At 41.0% G+C, this 9,036-nt stretch overlaps 1 long non-coding RNA gene across 1 annotated transcript; it reads left to right on the top strand.

Moving 5' to 3' along the window:
- Positions 1-373: 373 nt before the first annotated feature.
- LOC120720831 lies at positions 374-8,154 on the top strand. The gene is made up of 2 exons (XR_005693064.1): positions 374-5,893; positions 5,998-8,154. It is a non-coding gene; the product is annotated as an uncharacterized LOC120720831 (long non-coding RNA).
- Positions 8,155-9,036: the final 882 nt, after the last annotated feature.

Below are 9,036 nucleotides of genomic sequence, written 5' to 3'. Positions count from 1 at the left end.
CTTCAGTCTCAGCTGACTGGTGGTTTCTGCAACCTTATAAACAGTACATTTGCACAATCACTGAAACTAGCCCACTGAATGAACAGTGGGCTGTAAGGTTAGTTCCTTGATCAGTAATATGCAAATTGTCATGACCATTGATCAACAACCACTGATCAAAGCCCATTGATCCAAAGATCATTGATCAACAACCACTGATCAATGAGTACCATTCACAGAGAGTTGGGGAATGGCTGCAATCACAGCATTGTAAGATGGCGAAAGATGTACCCTTAGGCCCCCACCTCGATTCAGAGATGGTCTTTCCCTTTTCACGTAAATGGCCTCCTTGACTCCGCGCTCAAACCAGCGTTCCTCCCTGTTCAGGATGTGTACATCCTCATCATTGAAAGAGTGTCCGCTGGCCTGTAGGTGTAAATAGACTGCAGAGTCCTGACCTGACAAGTTAGCTCTTCTGTGTTGTGCCATCCACTTCGACAGAGGTTGTTTCATTTCCCTGATGTATAAATCATGGCAATCCTCCTGGCACTTAACAGAGTAACACTACATTCCTTTGTTTGTGTTGGGATTTAAATAGTAATTAAAAATGGAAAATTCAGCCATTAAATTCTAGTAACTAAGGACACACAATATTTCTCTAATGGTACAGTGTGTAAAATGTGAATGTAAAAGATGTCAGTAGTTTGCTGATTGCGGTCAACTGAATTCTGTGTTCTTACCCCTCCCAGTTCAAGTGTATGACCTTATCTACAGTGGTGGCAGTAGGACAAACAACTCTGGCTGCTGTTCATCTGTAGTGAATGTAGGCTGTCCGTCCATTGTTTATCTCAGCTGTCAGTATGCCAGTTGTCTATAACTATTTACTCTGGAGAAGGGTGTAAACCTTTGTGAAAGGAGTCTGATACGAGCTGATTAGTCAGTAAAGTTCACTTTTGTCCGATAACAGTGACTGAGATGAAATGTTGAGGATATCCTGCACTTTTCTGTCAGTAAACACTGCTGTTTTTGATCCTGTTAGACAACATTAGTGAAACTGTCTTTGAAGTGGCTCTAACTTTGTTGGACTCAGACACTTGGCAAATCTGATTATGTGTGAACATAATCAAATTATTTATCAGATATAAAATGTGATTTTTAGGAAACTAAAGCCTAACATTACCTGGCGTAGCTAATAACCAGTTGCTGTTGTTTTTTTAACCATCTCATTGTGAGGTTTCCTGAGACAGCAGGGTGGCACGACTCTAATCTGCTGACAAGTAATTGCAACAATACTCGGAATAAACAGACATGCTTATCCATGTTTTCATGTGTAAGCACATGGAGGACTTCTGGAGATGAGGCTTGAGTAGGAAGATGATGAGGCGGAAGTGTGCAAGAAGAAAGAAAAAATAAGCGCATGATGAAAATATAAATGTACAAATGTTAAATGTTCATTTGAAAGAGCTATTTGTGATCTTTAAATTAGAAATAATATAAGGTGTTCTATGTATGTGACTGGTCTCTAGGCATATACATAAAATGTGATTAGGCAGAGCAGCAATATCCAGCTCAACCACTAAAGATGATGGGGCAACATGGTGGTTTCCACAAACTGGCACCTGCTCCTGTGTATTTTTAAAAGATGAATTCTAAGTTTATGACATTGTATCACTTTGTTAGAAGATATATTTACACACTAATCATTGTTTATTTATACCTACATTCTTTTTTCATATTAAATAACCTAAAATTTGTGCATGGAAGTTTGTGTAGATGAAAATAATTTTACTTTTTTTTTTTTATTTTATTTTGTATTAGAAATCTGTCATTCTGTCAAACAAAAGGTTAGTGAAATACTAGACACCCTCAATATCCATGTAGCCACACCTGGAGCCTTTGACCAAGTCCCTCCACTGCACAGAGATCTAATTTGTCCTCAGTATCAGCTCTGGATAATGAGCATGAAGCTGTCAACAGGCTCTGGTAGTAGTGACCTCTCTATATGACCCACTGCGGATGACTGTGTGACTGGTCTACTCTTTTTACTGATTGGCAACTACAGAGTGTGAGTGGATAGAAACAGTAGTGTGAAAAAAGAAGAAAGAGAGGTTGTAAATGTGTACTGGACAGGGGATGCAAGGTGGAGACAATAAAAAGGATGAATCGCTGGGGGAGGCATCATAGGGTGTGCAAAATCAGCAAGTGGTCTGTTGATGTCCACAAAAGCTTGTTATAGCTGGATAACCAGTCCTTAGAAAACCAAATGGATGGTGCAAATAAAATGGAACAGATAAAAAGGTAGATTTAATTTGCTATATATGGAAAATAAGTTGAGGTTGTTCGGGCATTTGATAAGGATGCCTCCTGGGTGAGGTGTTCCGGGCATGTCCAACCGGGAGGAGGCCCCGGAGCAAACCCAGGACACGCTGGAGAGATTATATCTCTCGGCTGGCCTGGGAACGCCTTGGTGTTCCCCCGGATAGGCTAGAGGAGGTGGCTGGGGAGAGGGAGGTCTGGCCTTCTCTGCTTTGGCTGCTGCTCCTGTGGCCCGGCCCCGGATAAAGCGGAAGAAGATGGATGGATGGAAAATAAGTTAAGAAATATTAAATATCGTATCAGCTACATGGAGGATAAAAGTTCAAACTTCAAAACCTGTTTCAGGAGTGTGAAGACCTTCTTTTCAGGTGATATCTTGTGAACGATAAGAAGGACTGGATTTTTAGCAGTGCTCACAGTAAATATGGAACATTCTGGGGTAACAAAAAACCTGCTTTGCAGTCAGAGCTATAACAAGGATTTAAAAATTAGTGAGGTCTTGATGTAGCAACTGTGCTCCAATGATGTGTACAAAAGGCAATTATATCTTTATATTTTGCTTCCTGTGTCTTGTTTTTTTTTTTTAAATTGTTTTTGTTTGTTTGTTTGCTTTTTAAGCAATAGTTCTCCTGGTTCTCTGAAGCTTTTCCAAAGCTTTTCTTTCAGCTGCTTTTCTACATAGTCTTTTCAAAATAAAAGCCGTCTAGTGCATGACACATTAATTCATGAAATTCTTACTGTCTAATATTGAAGAAAAAAAAACAGAACAACAAAGGTCCAAGCTTTCCCCAGGCTCATAGCTGGTTACCATGCTGACTGTGTCTGCAGGGTCCCTAAAGGCACACAAAGATCAACTAGGAGGAAGTGTTTAATTTGCCTTAAATCAATGATACCATATTGCTCATTCACTTCCCGGTTTCTCCACTTGAAGAATGAGGTATTTTCAGTCAGATCTGGATCTTCTTTAGCCCGCCAGATTACTAGTACAGGGTTTGTGTAATGTCTGACTGACCAATCTAAGAACAGTGTCCGTAATCATCGGGAGAAACAGAGCAGCGGCTGGTACTGTTGCCTCATAGCGAGCAGAATTTTGGTTCAAACTTCCTGGTTGGCAAGGGAACTGTTATGTGGCGTTTGCTTCACATAGAAATGACCACACATACTTGCTGGGTTACTTTATGACAGTAAATTCACAAGGTGGGTTTACATATTGCAAACTACTGTGTTATATTTAAGAAAATATTGTGCAAAAATGCCCCTCACAGAAATAACGCTGCACGTTGAGTGTGACAGTTCTTTGTCAGTATTGCCATACTTTACTGCCTAAGGACACCTTTATGCCTAAATGCAACATGCCAGTGACTTTGACAAAATGGCATTAATTGACATCCCAAGAAAGAGAACAGGCAGAGACATTTACTGAAGAGGCTGAACATCTTTCAGAAATGTCACTCTGGCCTGGTTATAATAATAAAAAGAAGCTGTTGTTTTTAAATACAGTGTGATGTTGCAGCTACAACTAATTTCTGGGGAAAAAAAAAAGGTTAAAGGGTTAATGCATCAAATTATTTTCACTTAAAATCAACATCAACAATATTAAAATTGCTGCATACACTACATATTATGTGCAGACCCGGTGTTCCAGTATGTCGTCTTGGTGCCCAGCATTGCTCAAAGAACTGCTTTGAAGCATCTCTCCAAACACCACATGTAATCAGAGCTAGCAAATTCACATCAGGGATGACCACATAGCCTGATATCATCTAAATGCAGATTACATTCATTATCAACCCACACACTTTCGCTGAACCCAGTCATCTTTTTTCTTATAATCATCTCTCTCTCTTTGCCATCTCGTATCAAATCTCTGTTCAATCTTCTGGTCTTTTATTTTTATGCCCTCATCCCCCTTTTACCATCCACCCCAGCTTAATAATCACTTCAACAATAACTGATAATAAGAGAATAAAAACTACTTAACTAAAACAGAAAGCGTGAATAATTTGTAGATGTTCCTCTGGTCTCTTAGATGTGGCATCTGTTTGTTGTTGTGGGACATTGTAGCATTTTGTGATTTTTGTTTACTGTCTGGCTCGTAGGAGGGGATGACACTTCACAGATCAGAGGGAGATGTAATCTCACCAGTCGACAAAGGCTTGTATGTGTGCATTTGGAGTGTATATGTTTCTCTGACTGAACAGCATCTGGTCAGCATGTAATGTGTCACTAAGCACTAGTTATTATCACACACAGGGGAATATATATCCCCTACTGCTGGTTCATCTGCTATACATCTTGAAAGGGAAATATGAGAAAGGTCAGTTCTGCATTAGCCTTTTTAAAAATAATTGATCTCTGTGAAGTGATTTCCTTGTACTGCAGACATTTTACAGAGTCTGTAGTTTCCTGTACACATAAAAAATAAGAAAAAATGTCAAATTTCTTTGGAGAATTCTTGGATATTGTGTATAATCATGGATAGATCATATAGCTCATTTGTATCATAAAGAGCAGTTACTTGAGTGCTCAGATGTTCATCTAGCATCCCTAGTAGTGTTTTGCCACCACATCATAACCTTGGTATACAGGTGTAAATCTATTATAATGTGACTAGTTTTTGTATTTTGTTATCAAGCGTGAATTATGAGCCAACAACACATTTAGTCTGCTCAGAGCAAGAGACAGACAGATGGGTCTGACCAGAGATTTAAATGTTGTTCCTGGAGGCATTGGTGCATTGCTAAGCATGAATACAATTATAAAGACAAGCATGCACAGGCACGCAATGCATAAATGCACACACACACACACACACACTGGCTAACTTTGTGCAGTCGTTATGATTGGCTTTGCCCTTGTAAATCCAAATGACACTGGCCTGCCTCCATTTTTGAGCTTTTCTAATAATGTTGGTCTTACCTGAACCTTATTGAGAGCATTCGGGTCTTTCCAGCAAATAAAAGACAACCTCCAGCTTATCCGTGCTGTTGTTTTCATTCCCCTCTGCTATAGCCTTGATTATTATTGCCCACTACTATAGACAGTCACTGAAGGGTCATCACAAAATGAGCTGCACAAAGAATTAAATGGGTATAGGAGGGGCATAGAAGGCCTTTTGGAAGTTGGAGTTGTTCTGGCTGAATTGTAAGTTTTTTTAGGATTATAATTTGCTGTGTGTAGTTTTGCCTTAAATGTCCTGTTCCTGCCCTCAATGCACATGTATCTAGAAGGAAATGCTGATTTTTTTATTTTCTGTGTGGTTAATCACAGAGAAAATTAATATATTTAATAAATCAAATTCATATATGTGTTGTTCAGAAATCCTAATCTAGAGTACACAGTGTACTAACATCCTTTTTGTCACGGCCCAGTGGCACGAGGGAACAGAGATGGACACAGGTGCAGAAACCAACCCGGAAGCGAGACGATAAGGGAACAAAGGATTTATTTCCGCCCACAGGCAAACACAAGCAAAAAAACAAAACGACGCCACCACACTAGTGGCGCGTAGGATAATCTAAGATAACGGAGGGTGACCTAGACACCTCTAGGAGACGGCTGAACAGCAGAGGCAGCGGGGAGGTGGAAACAGGACTAGGTAGGGGCCGGGGCACTGGAATAAGAGGAGATCACGGTCAGTGGGATCCAGCAGACAATCAACGATCCTCCACAGTTGAATTGAGTTGCCTTACTTGGTTTCAGGTGGAGGGGACAGGTGGGGCGGAAGGCCCGGAAGCGGTCGAGACGTGGGGAGGCAGGCAAGTGAGTGGTGGGCCGGCAGGCCACGTCGTATCAGCAGCAAGCGGCCCAGGTCCAGGAAGGCGGGAGTGAGGGAGACAAGACCTCCACTCCAGGTGCTACCTCTGAGAACAAGAAGAACAAGTAAGTCATCACACGGATTCTGGACAGAGTTATGATGCTCCACTTGACTAACATGGGGATAGCAGATACTCAGGCGATGAATGGTTGAGAGCGCAGGTCTGATATAGTGCCGGAATAATTGCTCACAGGTGGTCAGCCAGGGAGGAGCAACCGAACTCCGCCTAAAGGAGGAGGAGCCGCTGTTGGGTACCAGCAGGTACCCACCCAGACCATGACACCTTTTTTTTTCTCTCTATCTGTTTAGCTTTCCCCTCACCCGTAATCTCGCAGCAGAAGGCTATCCTTGCTGTCACTATATAGCCCTTCTGTCCCACTGTTGCTAGAAACTTGTACATAGAAGATCGACTGACTGTTGGAGTTTTAACAATCACCTTCAACTCAGTGTAACATGAATTGGGGCTATATAAGTGAAACTGAATTAGAAATTGAATACACATCCTGTAGAATTAAGGAGATGGACTAGGGCTCAGTATTCGACTCTTTGGGCAGTTGGCACAGTCTAAATATAACTTTGTTATGTTGCACAACAGCAGGTATTAAAAAATATGAGACATACAGAATAATATATATTTTATATATACGGGCCAGTTGAATCTATGCAAAGTGCATCTATTCAAGGGTCTTAAGGTGTAGTTCGTTGTTTTTTATTTCATAGACTCTGTTCTCTGCTTCTACAGATCGGTTACTGGGAAAGTGAAAGATCTGGAAGAGACAAGGGGAATAGAAGAGGTTTTGGACATGCCTGAAATTCTTTAGAGAGCAGAGGGGATTGCCAGGAGGGTGTGGAGAGTATGAAAAGACAGACAGGGCTGTGAATAAAAATAACGCTCTAAGCTAACTCATTTTCTATCATGGTGACCTGGCATTTACGAGACAACCTTGATAGAAATTTAATTCACCTGTTTTCTGCCCCCCTTTTTTATTTTTGACCTTAAGGGTCTTTTTCAAAATTACGCGGTGGCACTACTCCACTTGGATTGAAAATCTAAAAGTTCATTTAGACAACAAAACAATTACAACTTTAGTGTTTTTAAACACCAGTAACTTAATTAAATATTAAATTACAGTAAATAAACCACGGAAGTGAAATACACACATGCCTCATATATAAACAGCAACAGTACAATGGTTATATTCACAGCAACTGTCTAGAAAGGTTTACTTTATTACTAATGAGAGTCATTCTTTGTCCTAGACCTAGACAAAAGTTTATGTTTTCCTTGATATGTAAAAACAGAAACAGTTTTGAGACTTTTCACTAAAAATGCATAGAAAAAGCTGTTTACCAAAATACCCTTGTACGTGTAGATATAGATTCAGCCTGGAGGTGGATGGGCTAAAGGAGCAGATAAAGATATCAAGGTCCAGCCCTCAACCAAAAACAGATATGTGAAGAACAGTGGAAGAGTGGAATAACACAGCCTGGTTGATGGATTTAAAGTCTCGTTGTAGGCAGTGATGTTAGAATCTGAATTTGAATTAAAAGCACATACAGCAGAAAAACAATACAGCAAAGGGCTGTAGGTTAGATTCAAACCCAGATCAGAAGTGCTAAACAGGAACTAACAATGGAATAAATGACCAAGATGCCAAGACTACAAAGTGGTAACATGGTAAATACTCACCATCTCTACTCCTATGTATATATTATATAAACTGTAACCACAAACAAGACCCAAATGCAGGAATAAAGCAATAAATAAATAAATGTTATTAGTTTGTAAGCCAAGTCCCACATAAAGTCCAGAAAGAAAAAGCATAAATCCAAACTTATTCGGGGAAATACAGAAAACAATCGGGACAGTTACAAGGGGGGAAATCAAACACTTAATAAGCAAGACACAAGCATCAACCAGCTACCATAGTAAAACAGGAAATAACCCAAACAATAACAACTAAGCACTGAGATTAGAAGCGTGTGCTGAACACAACACAAAGAAACACCATGGATTAGATAAGGAAAAAAAAATACAACATTAAAGACATAGAATGAGCCTAAAGGTAATGGCATTTGTATAGCGCTTTCTAGTCCTAAGGACCAAAGCACATAACAGTCATTCACCCATTCAACACTGGCGATGCAAGCACATGTAGCACATGCCTGGGCGCACTGACAGAGCGAGGCTGCGGACACGGCGCCACCGGCCCTGGACCACACCAGGCGCAACGGGTTAGATCTTGCCGTATTGGACATGCAGCAGGAGACAGCTGATCGAACCACCGACCTTCTGATTGTGGCTGACCCTCTGCCACCTGAGCTACAGCACCCCAGTAAGGTACCAAAGGCGCAGACTCACAAAAAAGCAGAAGACAGTGAAAGAAATGGCACAACTGCGTGGCAGACTTAGCGGCATGATCTGAAAGAGGAACAAAACCAGGGTTAGAATGAAAAGGAGGAGAAACTGTAACTAAATAAAATACAGAAAAACAAACCGCACTTACTTGTCACACAGGTGTACAAGAGGGAAGGGGCAGGTTACCAAGATGCTCTCATGCAGAGGAGTAGAGATGGCTGCAGTGGAAGTCGGAAGGTAGGTGAGGGGGGAAGCCACTAGAAAGCTTGAGGTCTGTGGTGTGCAGTTCTTCTGAAAGTCTGAATACAATCCTGACTCAGCAAGATGACTGGGAAACCACAGGAAAAACAAGGTTACTACTTGAAGCATGGAAATAACAGCATAAACTAGTGAGACATATGTGTTACTGTGAGGACTGTCGTATCAATCTGCGAAGAACTGCTGCTCCCGCTACTTCTTAAATACGCCACCCTGATAGAGATGAGATGCAGCTGAGAGACACTAACCTCAGCTGATGCGGCTCGGCCCCGAGCGCACCTGATCATGCGGTTTCCCTTAAAAAAAG

This window comes from Simochromis diagramma, unplaced genomic scaffold, assembly GCF_900408965.1.
Source record: "Simochromis diagramma unplaced genomic scaffold, fSimDia1.1 OVJJ01000603.1, whole genome shotgun sequence".
Lineage (NCBI taxonomy): Eukaryota > Metazoa > Chordata > Actinopteri > Cichliformes > Cichlidae > Simochromis > Simochromis diagramma.
This window is presented reverse-complemented; position numbering and strand designations above follow the sequence as displayed.